We start from the raw sequence: 13503 nt of genomic DNA, 5'->3' as shown, positions 1-13503 counted from the left end.
AGGCGCCCACAGGCTGAATTTTCGGCTGGGATTTTTCTTTTTGCAAAAGCTGCACGCCCTCTAGAGGCGTTTTGGGATGTGTGGGTGTTCTTGCCTTCGGTACACCTGCTTCCTTAGGAAGGCACAATGTTGCAGAACGAGTGTCTCACCCGGGTTTGCTGGGTTTGCTAACAGTGAACTCCTGTAGGATCTCCTACTCCTGGGAAACTCACCTTCCGTATCCTGACCTTGCACGCGGCAAGTCTGAGGCCATCGCAGGGCTTAGGGAGAGACCACACACAGGTGCTCTGACCGACAGCCCCAGCCTCAGCCAGCACCGCCTGCCAGGCATTGGGTGAATGAAGGACGTCCCAGATATCTCCATCGCTCAGCAGCCACACCGAGAATCACCCCAAGCCGGTGTCCGCCTGAGGCCCAGGTATCCCGGCCGCAGGACCCAGGACTACTACATGCTTGCTTCATAGCCTCACGTTTTGCACTGACTTGTTCCGTGGCAATCACATCAAGAACAAGTCCAGGAAAGAATTCTACCCATTTACCTCAGCGTTGCTCCAGAGCACGGTCCTCAAGTTTTTGCCACCATCAATCATGTTTTAGTGAGTTTCAATTTATGGGTCTGTTTAAGAGTTTGTCATATATCTCCAAAAATGATGTTTGTATACAGAATCGTCGGCCCTGGGGTCTGTGAGAATGGGATATAATGTGGAAAAATAAAAGCACATGATTAGACACTACACTTGATCTTAGCCAAAAGGCTGAGAAGTGATAAAACACGTGAATACATACTAGGGATAAAAACTTCCAAAAGAGCCCTCTGCCAGCTGCTGTTAGGACAAGCACTACAAGGACATCTGTCGAACTGTTGTGCAGTCTGCATTCCAGCCACTGGTCTTGGTGCTAGGGCGACAGCTGAGACTCCTTTGTTAGAATTTTCTCTTTGAGGGACAGTTTTCTAAGAGCAACATTCGCTTCCCACATCTAGCACCTGGCCGAGGTAGCACCATCAAATCTATCTTGTTTGCTGCTGCAGTTTTCCTGTTAACTATTCAGAAAACTTGCAGGCAGCCAAGGCTCTGTGCGGGAGTTGTATTAGACTAAAAGAAAGAGGCCCTAAGCTTCTCATCACAGGCCCCGCTTGTCTCTCAGTCCTAGACAGAGGCCCACCCTGAGACTTCTGCGCTCCCAGTTCCTTCTGCCCAGAGTAGCTTAGGCAGCAACACTCACTTTTGATGACACTGACACCTCTTAAAAAAACCACAAGTCCCACCCACCCCTTTCTGGCTGTACCTCTATCCAAACCATGCTAGACAAGGTGATGGCTTGTTAGGGGATTTAGCAACTTATCTTCTGTCTGGCTCCCTCTCCACCTCAAAGTACAAAAACTGGAATGTTAGCAGGTTGATTGGGTCACACAGAAGTAAAATTGGTGACTCAACAGTGACTTGTCTGACTTGTAACTGGAATTTGTATTAATTTCTGTATTGTTCACTTTGTTTTGATGCATGACAATTATTTCCCTGTTATGGACATCATCTTATTCAATTTATATGTCTCGATGAAATTGGACTGATTTACTGCCTTTGTTTTCTGGATAAGAAAGCTGGTGTAATGAGTTTCGTGGACTTGTTTGCACAGAGGCCAGCTGGCATCGCCTCTGTGACCTGAGATTCTCGGCTTTTTGCCCCTCCCCCCTCAATGCAGGTCTGCCTTTGTTGCCCGGTTCTTTCCTGGGGCAGAGAACAGCCCAGGGCAAGTCTGTCCAGTCATCTTGGATCTTTCCCTGTTTTGTTTGTTTGCTTTAACCGAGGAAGCAGCGTCCAAAAGCTTCAGCTCAGGGAGAGCAGGAGAGCACAGGAAGCTCTGTAGGCCTCCGAATGGGAGGCCACACTCATCTGTTCAAGCCTAAAGTTCTTCCTGCCTCTTCTGCTTTCCTCCTGAAGCACTGTTCTTATACCTGGCAAAATCGTCAGCACTGCTGAGCCTGTGGCCTCCCTGCCCACACAGGTCTTGAGATTCCAGATCAACGCATTTGAGATGCGGAGCTGTGCGTCTTTTGGGGGCCTCCATCTTGGAGTTATAGGCCTCACATGGGGTTCTTGTCCACAACTGGAAGACACAGAAGTAGAAGTGGGTGATAATAGGAGCAGAAACAAAATGGATGTGATTCTTTCCAAGCTCTCCAAGCCTCTAATGGTTCTCAGACACTCAGAAATCATCCAAATGTGAAAGGACATAAAACCCAGGTAAATTCAAACAATTTAGTGATAGACACATGCATGGCAGTCTAATCAGGTCCTGGGAGGGTCCACTTAAAGAGAGGTGGGGAGAGAGATGTTCCATTTGTTCCCAAATAGCCACAGTGGCAGAAATGAGGGGCCCAAAACGCCAACCATCCAGGGCTCCCACACGAGTGCCAGAGGCCCAAGCACTCAGGCCATCTTCTACTGCTTTCCCAGGAGCTGAACTGGCAAAGGAGCAGCCATGGCTTGATCTCACATGAGATACGGGTGTTGCATGTGGTGATGCAGCCAGCGGCACCACAAGGCTGGCCCCAACACGTGTCTTTTTAACTGGTAATAAAAGCTGTAAGGTTCTTCTACTAGTTCTGAGGGGAACTAATGTTAGTTTCTTTTTCCCCCTCATGCTTAGAGGAACAAAGAAAGCCCTGTGACAGCAGATTATAAATGACTCATAGCACTTCATTTAAGTAACTATTTGATGTTAAACTGACTTTAGGATTGTACATATTTCAGAATCTTCCTTGATGAGCTCTTCACAACTCACAGCTGGTGTTTTATCAGGAAGTCCTGCGACCATTTGGAGCTGCCCACTCACAATACAGAAGCCTGGCGCCTTCAGCCGCAGGCGACTTGGCCAGCCCCTGGGCCATTCCTCTCGGTCTCCCTGGGCGACCTCAGGGCCCCCACACCATTTCTGCCCTTGGACGCGTTCTCTCACTCCTCTGCCTGGTGTGCTATGATGGGGCAGCCTATTGTGTTCCTTGGGCCGTTTGTGCCCAGCAGTGCAGAGCCTTTTGTGCACATAACATGGATTTTACTGATATTTGAGTGAAATGCTTGTTTTACACTATTCATTCATGGATGGACAATGCACACATGGGATTCAGACTTCAGAAGTAATAAAAGGGTTGTAAGGAAGAGACCGTCGTCCCTCCACTCCTGCGCCAGGCCCCCCAGATTGCTTCTCCAGGGGCACTGTTCAGGAACACCTCACACCAGTGCAAACATGCACGAGGGGACTTCAACTGAAGTAGCACCTTGACAGTAGGGACCCCATCTTGGAGCACCTGCGACTCCATTCTGGGACGGCCCCCTCACACCGTGAGACTCTGGTCTGAAACTATGATCTAAACCAGTCGGACAACAGCAGTCCACTACATCACACTTGACGGAGCATAGAAACCCCCTAGTATGATCACTCAAGCTTGAAAGTAGAAAGGCTATACCTGGGTTAATGATAAAAATGTGATTTGTCTCTGTCCTACATATACTTAAAACCAATAATTGGATTAATGTCAAGATTATAATTGATCAATGTTAAGATTGCAACTGGTACTGTCAACACTATAACTGATATTAATTTTGCATAGGTTTTAGATTAGCTTGACCCCAGTAACCATGTACTCCCCGTGATCTTAGCAACCATGTATTCCCCTCCCAATTTTGTGGTTTTCGCCTTTATAAACTCTGTTGTTTTGGGCTTTGGGGTCGAGAGTTCTTTGGGGCATGAGCTCACTCTCGGCTGCTGGCAATAAAGGACTAAAATTTCTCAGTGTGTGGCGCTCCTCTGTCAGCACTCGCTCAGGCACAACACAACAACTTGTGTAAATTTTCATTTCATTCCATTTTCCACAAACTTTTTGAAGCATCTTGTTCTACATACATAATTCTACTACACATTAGTCAATACTTTGCTTTTTGTACTATATAGTGAACTTTGGAGATCATCACCTAACAATTCCTAGAGACCTTACGATGTACAGTGGTTCCAAATACAGATTCTGGGGCTCACACAGTGGATTAAGCTGCTGCCCTTGACACAAGCAACCCATAATGCCACCGGCTCGAGTCCTGGCTGCCCACTTCCCATCCAGGGCTCTGTTATGGTCTGCGAAAGCAGTGCAAGATGACACAAGTGCTCCGGCCACTGCCTCCCACATGGGAGACTCGGATTCAGATGAGGCTCCGGGCTTTGGCGTGGACTAGTTCCAGGTGTTGAAACCATTCAGGGTAAATCAGTAGATGGAAGATTCTCTGTAACTCTGCCTTTCAAATAAATAAATCATTAAAAAAAAAGATATGGATTCTGAAGCTGTAGTCTGGTTTTGAATGACTCACTACTTCAGGCGATTTTCTTAATCACGGTGAGCCCTCATTTCATGATCATTATAATACTTTCAAAAATGAGTAACTTCCTGGAGGCGGACATTTTTGGGTGTAGATAGATATAAAGCAGCACAGACGGCCGCGGCCACACCCTCTGCAGGGTGGGGCTGATCCTGTCAGGCCTCCCCACACCTCGTCTGGATCAGGAGCAAGGCAGGAAACCAGTGCAATCGCGGACGCTGACGCAACTAAGTGCACGCGCCATCTCAGCACCCGCCCCCATTATAGAATAATAGCCTGCGGGCCTGAACCGCAAAGTGCACCAGCTGTCTGGAGTGGTAGTGGCTCTGAAAATTAGCCTTAGGTCTGACAAAAATCTAGTCGCAGCGGAAGCGTGTTCCGCCCATAACCAAGAGGTCGATGGATCAAAACCATCCTCTGCTAGTCTTTTTTTTCCCCTCCCCTTTTAACTCGGGTCAGAAGCAAGAGGCACAAAAATGAAATACTCCGCGTCCAAGAACCATGAACCGATTATCTCAAAGACGCATTCCTCGGCTTGTGACGCTGGGGCGAGCACGGGCGCTGAGGGTTCCTAGGAGCCGGAGGTAGTGCGCTCGTGTCTGTTGCCAAGATCTGGCTAAGGAGACTGGGGTGATCAGCAACGCCCAGCCATCTCCTCCCCACGTTTTCCTCCTTGACATTCACCTCTGTGTAGCAGAGCTCATTTTACTTGTTCATTTAGTGTTTCCTCCCCGATGGGAAGCAAATTCACAAGGAGAGCGACTTTTGTTTCGGCCCGTGGTTGCCATTTTCCCCAGAACGTGGCCTGGCACATGTTAGGTACTGGTGATCTGGCAAATGCTGCTAAAAAATCGCCAATTTATAATTCACGGCCGCCAATGCTTGACATTCTTCACCATGTTTCACCCTGTAGGAAGCTACAGAGGGGTGCGAGAATGGTCTATTATTTCACACCGTGACATACCGACTACAGATCATTTACATAAACAAGACACGAAATGTAAGTGCCCCTCGATTCCAGCTCCATCCTGCGATCCACTCTCGGGCGTGAATCTGAAGTTAGAGGTCGATGAGAAGACAGTTTCTGTCTGACACGAATGGTAAAAGCAGATTCTCAGTGAGAAGTTTCCAATCCCACACATCAGCAGCTCGTGTGATTTGTCTGTGAAAAATAAGAAAGAAAGAACGAAAGAACGAAAGAACGAAAGAAAGAAAGAAAGAAAGGAAAAAAAGCCCCAATATGAACATTCTATTTTGTCCTGTGTCCTATTTAAGACGCCGATTCTTATTCAGCTCTTGGATATTGTGACCGAGGTCAGAACACCCTTTCAAAGTGGACAATCCAGGCAGCCTCAGAATTTCCTACGAGGGGTGAATTCTCTCTGAAGATTTTCGAACTGGTGAGCATAAACACAACAAGGGAACAGTCGTGCAGCCATTTTGCAAAGCATCCCAGACCATGGGCCCTGCAAGCACCGCCTCTGTCCACCTGCTTTTTCCAAGCTCCAAGCAAGCCGTGCCATCTGTGGGTTTGTTGCAGGTCCACGTGGAGCAGGCCTGTTTTTAACACCATTTCCACAGGACGGAGACGCTGATCACTGTTCACTGAGGAGGAGGAGGTCAGGAGCAGACAAGCCAGTGGACCGCAGGGAACCAGTGACGGTGGCTGCCAGGCTGTTGAGGGTCAGAACTCGTGCCTCCTGAGTCCTCGAAGCGTTCATGCAGCTGCCCACTCCACAGCCTGGGATGAGATTTCCAAGTCGCAGAGTCCCTGCAGGCCCGACTCTCCTGGTATGGGGCGTCACTCTGCCGGCAGGAAACCTGGTGAGGTCTGGAGGAACAAAATGGACTGAGACTCTTCCCCTGCCCCCGCCCTCCTGTCCACACTCAGCCCCTGGAATTGTCAAAGTCAACATAAATACAGAGAGGAATCTCCAATAAAGGGACTTGGTGGGGAGGGATAAAGACCAGGATTGCGGTCTGGAAACAGCCGGGGCCACTGTTTGTGTCCAGAAACAAAGGGAGGATGAGGGCTTCCCTGGGCCACGAAACCCTCACGCGTGGTTTGCAAGGAAGGCCCACTGGTCCTCTGGTGCGAGTGGGAGTGAAGCTGTCCATGGCCGATACCACTCTTGTTGCTCATCTTCTGGATGCTGCCCCAGGCCGTTTCAGTGTTTGGCTTTCATAGCCAGGCGCTAATTAGTGGTGTTCTACCTGCTCCTGAACACACAGGCCCTTCTCAGTGCTGTGGAGAGAAATCCCTTCCCTCACAGGCATCAGAGGGGCGGATCCTGCCCTGGGCGCCAGGGAAAGGCCCAGGCCCTGAAGAGTTAAAATTGTATATGTGTGGGTGTAAAAAGTTAAGCTTAAGCTTACAGGTTTAAACCTTCCTGGTGCAGCTGTGAAAATAAGACAGAGTGAAGTAGCACCTTGACAGTAGGGACTCCATTTTGGAGCACTTGAGACTGCATTCTGGGAAAGCACCCCCCCCCCCCCACCATGAGACTCTGGTCTGAAACTATGATCTCAAATAGTTGGACAATAGCAGTGCACTACATCACCCGTGGCAACGCACAAAAACCCCCTAGCATGATTGCTCAAGCTTAAAAGTAGAAAGGTTGCACCTGGGTTACCTGGGCTAATAATGAAGATGTGATTTGTCTGTGTCTTAAGATCATAATTGCTGATTGTAAGACTTTAGCAACCGCTTAGCAACCGTGCATTCTCTTCCCCTTCCCGGTTTTGCGGTTTTTGCCTTTATAAACCCTAACCTTTGGTTATTCGGGGCTGCTCTGTTCATGTATGACCAGACAGCCCCAGCATGCTGGATAATCAATAAAGCTTCCCCTTGCTGTTTGCATAAGAGACATGTCTCTTGGTGACGTTTTTCGGGCTGTCGACTCTAACATATGGAGGCCCCAGCGAGATCGCGGCTGCCCGTGGACGCCTCCAACGGATATCTCTTGGGGTAAGTATAAAGGCGCCTAAGGTAGGGACTCAGTATATGCGCGCTTCAGGTTTCAGTTTTTTGGGTTACAGGCCTGTTTCGGTTTCAGATTTTGGGTTGGCACGGTATGCACTGTGGCTGGCAGACGTGCCTGGAAGCCCCAGGCTACCACCTTGGGGGACGCCCCGAGAAGACGGGGAGACTGAGGACGCTCAGCGAAACTCCCATCAGAAATTCCCCTAGGCGGGAGTTTTGTGCCAACAGCGGTTACATTTTAGGTTTCAGTTTTTTGGGGAATTGCTTTTCTGTCTGTAACATGGGTCAAACTGTGTCCACACCGCTATCTCTTACTCTGGCTCACTGGCCTGATGTGCAGGCTAGGGGATCTAATCTCTCTCTTCTGATTAAGAAGGTAAAGCAGCAGTCTTTCTGTGCCTCTGAATGGCCTGCTCTTGGAGTGGATTGGCCCCCCGGAGGGCTCATTCCATTTACCACTCATTCGCTGAGTGAAAGAGGCCATTCTCCTGCCTGGCCGTCATGGGCACCTGGACCGGGATTTTGAGAAGACATCGGAGGTCAGTATTCCTTCCCTCAAGCGGGACCGGATCTGTGGAAGTGACCGTTGAGTGTCCGGCACCCCACAGCTCTCCGAGAACGCGGAGTCCCCCCGGCCACGGCTTAGCTACGGTCGAAACTCCAGAGGGATTGTAAGGAACGGGAGGGAAATTAGGAAGGGCAGTTGGCTGAGAGCCTGGAGACCCCCTGAGCTCGCTTTGGCTTCCCGGCAGCCGGACTGCGACCCGAGGACCAGGTCTCTCTCTCTGAGGGACGCCTGGTCACGCTGCCTACTGCTATGCGAGCAGGGCTTAGCTTCAGTCGAGGCTAATATTGGCCCTTCAGGTAACTCAGACAACTAGGTAGTGGGTAACCTTGAGCGATAGGAGATTTCAAACCCCACTCAGCCCCCAGACCGGAGGAGGTCATTGCTTTCTGCCTTCCTCCTCCTGGGGGGGGGGGCTCCTTCCCCAACTCTTTTGCTCTCCTCAACTCCATTCCTATACCACTGGGCAGGAGAAAGGGAGAGGGAAATTCCACAAGTCTCTCCACCTAGGGAAAAGCTGTTACCTGTTACCTGTTAACCCTTTCCAACCTGGTAGAAAGTTTTCCGTCTTTGCAGCTTATGGTAGCTCTGGTGCGTCTTAAAGTTTTTTGTGAACTATTACTGTTGCTAAGCTTTGATTGCCTTAGGACTAAATCTGGAAAAAAAAAAAACTATCTGTTGTAATTGACTGAGTGTCTGCAGTAGTCCTAATTAATCTGGCTTTGGTTAAATTATAGGAGGTTCCCAACACTCTTGGTAAAATGGCACACCTACCCAACCCCACGGTTAGTCCTGCCAAGCCCTGGTGTGCGCAGTCTTTCCTGTAAATGGGGGACCACAGCCTTTCTCTGCACTCTATTCTAGTCCATGTGGCCTGGTGCACCCAGGCAGGCATAGCCAAATATCTCTAGGCAGAGCCCCCATGCCAGGGCTGCTTCTTTTTCCTCTCCAGGAGGAATTTCCAATTCAATACCACTGCTGACCTTACCTAAGGGAGCCAAAACCTTAAGCCATTAACCCTTTCCAACCTGATGGGTTTTTCTCTTTGTAGCTAATGAAAACCTAAACAATGGGTTCATATGCTGATAATCAGCTCTTTTCTGTGCTGCTGTCCCTGACTCATCTGAGAGCGTTCACCTGTCTTGAAGGTTTCGCGTTTTTCTATTGCCATTAGAGTCTTGATTAAAAAAACCACAATGCAAAGTTGTTTACATTGTTTATCTGTTTTTAATGTCTGAGTGATTACCCAACTGATCAGAAATGTACTAATTTTGGCTAAATGGTTTGACTCTCTGACAGCTTAAATTCTAAACCGAGTCTTCCAACTTTGGGCTTCCAGTCGGATCCCTGGAACTCTCAAAGGATGAGACTCTAAATTTGTTAAAGTAACAGCTGCTTGGGTCAATTCAGATTATATAAAATATATTAAAATGTTATAAATGGTGTCAGACCTATGCTGTATTTATGTTTTTGCTTTCCAGCTAAAGTGGTCTTATAAAAATAAGAGTAAATTCTGTGTATACAAGCCTTTATGTTGTTAACTAAAGTAAGCCAATGCAGATTGGTTCAAAAAAATTGAGGTAATGCAAACGCCCTTCGGTTTGCTCAGTGGCTTGCTTGCTCAGTTTTACATGTGTTTAATATGCTTTAAACTTATTTCTCTTAATGATAAAGATCTTTTCAAAATTGTAAACATGCACTAGTGTTTGCTGTCCAGGAGGTGTTATCCTCATGTTACTTAAAAACATAAAAATGTAATTTTAACTTATTTCAGATAATTGTGTGGTATTCATTAACAACTCAGTGTCTTAAGTCATCTAGGCATCAGTGCTAAGTAAAACTTGGAAAAATATATATACTTTTAACACCTCAAATTCAATAAAAAAAAACTGTTTAAGTTTGTTAACATGTATTCTCATAGGTTGTCCATACATGACAATTCAAGGCTATGTAAAAGTAACAATGGTATAAAATTTCAAAAGGTGTAAACAAGTCATAAAAAGTTTTAAAATGTTTACGATTTTAAAATATTGTTTACAGAGTTAAGTGCTAATGCCAAAATTACACTAACCTAAAGTTAAAGTCTGATCTTCTGTTATAACAATGGGTTTTTTTTTTAAATGTGTACTAATGTTAGTAAATATCTAAAAATGGTCTAAATCATAAATCTTGAAATCTGTTTTTGCAAAAACTGTAACGTCTATTTTAACAGCGTCTGCTTATTCGGTTACTCTGCCATTTCTAGAGTTAGGTCCTGTAAGCTCTTTTTTTGACTCTGTTAAATAATCCTAAATTATGTAAACTCTTATATACAAGTTTTTTTTTTATTTCTGGTTTATTCGACAACAAGAGACATAAAATTCATGTTAATCCATTGTGTACTCTACTGTCTCTGTTAAGTTATGGTTATGCGGCAGATGCTAGAAAACTGGGTTCCAGAAACCCAAGAAAGCTCTAGTGTCCACAGGCTACACGGTAAATACCCAGAAGCCAAAGAATGGCAGAGACCTCTGCCACAATTTCTCCTCTAAGTCAGGCTATGCAGTAAACACTGGTTAAACTGCCAGTTAAATCTAAAAGCCCAAAAAGTCAGGCTAGAGACCCAACTCGCTGCCTCACTTCTCCTCTTTTCTCTTCCAGAAGGGAAGTTACTACTGTTCTGCAGGACTCTCCACTGTGATGTACGGTTTAATCCCCAGACCTTATGTAAGGGATGACTGACCTTTTCTGTAATAATGCCTGGCCACAGTATAGGGCCCCAAACAACAACAACAACAACAACAAAGGTTAAACTATAAAATAATGTGACAACTAGATCAATTTTTCGGTGTAAAAAGTTACACTGACGACCTCAAAGTATGCAAGCAGGTCACCACAGTTGATCTTACCTAAAGGGTCATAGTTCTCCTCATGTCTTAACTCGCAGGAAAATACTAAGTGTCAGAATTTGCCCATGACCATAGTTTTTCTAGCTCACCCTGATATTTAAAAAAATCTCCAAAAATCAGGATTGGGTTGAGCACCCCCTTGATTGACATCATAGAGGCTGACTCCTTGGTCTACTTTATTAGAGACCAGGAAAACAGGAGCAAGCTAGCAGCAGAGGATAGGCAACAGACCAATCAATGGCTGCTTTACACGGTGATTGCCATCAAGGAGACCCAGCAAGGCCAGTGCACCCCAAACAGCACCTGTTGCTGATATAAGGAGCCAGGGCATTGGGCAAGCAGCTGTAGTGACAGCAAATGCCTTCTGTCAGCCCTGCCAAGAGCACGGCCACTGGACAAGGAACTGCCCTGGGTGTCGAAGGACTCCTGGTTCAGAACCACAGACCCTGTGGCCCTGAGCTAAAAAGCCTTTGGCTCTGTCCAGCCTCTGCCCAGCTTCCAGCTCCAGCCACTGCTATTGGGGATGGCCTAGGGTCAGTGAAATGCAAGTTGCCTATTTCCATCAGCCTCCTATTCAGCTCTCCTCCTAGTCCAGCCATGTAATGCAAGTCAACAGGGTGCCTCCCTTAAAGGAGATTTGCATCTCTTTCAATTCTCTTCCAGCACCCCATGGATAGGTCTGGGCCTCTCACACCCAGCCAGGGCTTAAAAGTCTATCCAATAACATTAAGCTTAGAAAGCCCTCCCTGCCAGTTCCTAAAAACAGGGCTTTCGGTAACAGCTAACTCAGATAGCCCTACATCGATTTGGACAGGTCCTCACTGAGAACTTAAAGGGCCTATCTCTTGAGGGGGGTGCACAATAATCCATAATATAAATGGTTAAATGTAAATAATTCATTAGTCTGTCCTTTTCCCAGCCTGAGACTCTAGTCTTGTACATTGGCTTAACTTCCTAGCAAAACTGGCTACTAAATATCAAAAAAAAAAAAAAAAAAAATTGTCTCTGGGTCAATCAGACTAGACAGGCACAAACCCAAATTTGTACTTTTCCTGGAAAAAGCCAAACAGCTCCAGGACCAGGCCAAGCAGGGCTGGGATTTCTGGCCTGCCATCTGGTCACGGAAATCCTGGCTATTTCCTCTCCTTGGCCCACTAACTTCTGCAATACTGATGCTTCTCTTTGCACCGTGTGTTTTTAATGCCCTTGTTCGTTTTGTCTCTAACAGAATAAAAGCTGTTGAACTCCAAATGGTCATCAGGCAAGACTTCCAGCCCATTCCACTGGACGACTTGAGCAGCCCTCTGGACCGAGCAACACAGTCTTTCCAAGGCCACTGTTGCACACCATAAGACAGGTAGCAAGAGGAAATACCCAAATCCCCTCGACACCCACATGCCAGCTTCGAAGAAGTTACAGAAAACGGAACTCCATCCATAATCCCAAAGAAGAATTTTGGGTATTACCTCTTGAGGGGAAAATATTAGGCAGAAAGTCAGTTATAAGCTTATGTGTGTGTGACATAAAGGCCTAATGTGTCCAGCATATGCATCTGTATCTCAGTCATCCTGACAATGTTTCACGGGCAGCCTGGCCTTCGCATCCTGCCCTGCCCCCTTCTACCTGATAACCTGCCAGGTGGAGGTCCCCGCCCCTTCTGCCTGACAAATCTTCCACAATCTCCCAGATGCAGCCCAGTATCTGCATTTCAGTATTACAAAACAGGTGGGGGTTAAATCTCATTTTCATGGTGGGGGGTTATGCACGGCCCTAAAAAAAAAATGTTGTCTTTATGCCGACTAAACTGGGGTGGTTAAAAACTCCATGGCCAAACTCAGAAAACGACTGGAAAAATGGCAACGGGAGAGGGAAACTCAACAGGGATGGTTTGAGTCATGGTTTGGCCGGTCCCCATGGCTTACTACTCTACTGTCAGCCCTAACAGGACCCTTAATTGTTTTACTCCTAATTGTAACCATAGGACCTTGTGTGTTAAATAGACTCATCACCTTCGTGCGGGAACAAGTTAAAAATGTTAAACTCATGGTTATAAAACAACAGTATGTCACATTAAAAAAGACAAAAACAAATAATCTCTAAGATTAGAGATCCTCACAAGGAGTGGGGAATGAAGAGTTAAAATTGTATATGTGTGGGTGTAAAAAGTTAAGCTTAAGCTTACAGGTTTAAACCTTCCTGGTGCAGCTGTGAAAATAAGACAGAGTGAAGTAGCACCTTGACAGTAGGGACTCCATTTTGGAGCACTTGAGACTGCATTCTGGGAAAGCACCCCCCCCCCCCACCATGAGACTCTGGTCTGAAACTATGATCTCAAATAGTTGGACAATAGCAGTGCACTACATCACCCGTGGCAACGCACAAAAACCCCCTAGCATGATTGCTCAAGCTTAAAAGTAGAAAGGTTGCACCTGGGTTACCTGGGCTAATAATGAAGATGTGATTTGTCTATGTCTTAAGGTCATAATTGCTGATTGTAAGACTTTAGCAACCGCTTAGCAACCGTGTATTCTCTTCCCCTTCCCGGTTTTGCGGTTTTTGCCTTTATAAACCCTAACCTTTGGTTATTCGGGGCTGCTCTGTTCATGTATGACCAGACAGCCCCAGCATGCTGGATAATCAATAAAACTTCCCCGTGCTGTTTGCATAAGAGACATGTCTCTTGGTGACGTTTTTCGGGCG

General features: G+C 46.7%; 1 long non-coding RNA gene and 1 pseudogene across 1 annotated transcript in view; one reads left to right on the top strand and one right to left on the bottom strand.

The window, feature by feature from the left end:
• The window catches only part of LOC127487832 (uncharacterized), a 60591-nt gene extending 47118 nt beyond the window's left edge, over positions 1 to 13473 (top strand). The window contains exons 2-3 of the long non-coding RNA XR_011389082.1: positions 2005 to 2243; positions 2754 to 13473. This is a non-coding gene — a long non-coding RNA (uncharacterized lncRNA). The remainder of the gene's footprint in view (positions 1 to 2004; positions 2244 to 2753) is intronic.
• Positions 623 to 767, bottom strand: LOC127487842 (U2 spliceosomal RNA; annotated as a pseudogene).
• Positions 13474 to 13503: the final 30 nt, after the last annotated feature.

This window comes from Oryctolagus cuniculus, chromosome 5 (assembly GCF_964237555.1).
Source record: "Oryctolagus cuniculus chromosome 5, mOryCun1.1, whole genome shotgun sequence".
Taxonomy (NCBI): domain Eukaryota; kingdom Metazoa; phylum Chordata; class Mammalia; order Lagomorpha; family Leporidae; genus Oryctolagus; species Oryctolagus cuniculus.
This window is presented reverse-complemented; position numbering and strand designations above follow the sequence as displayed.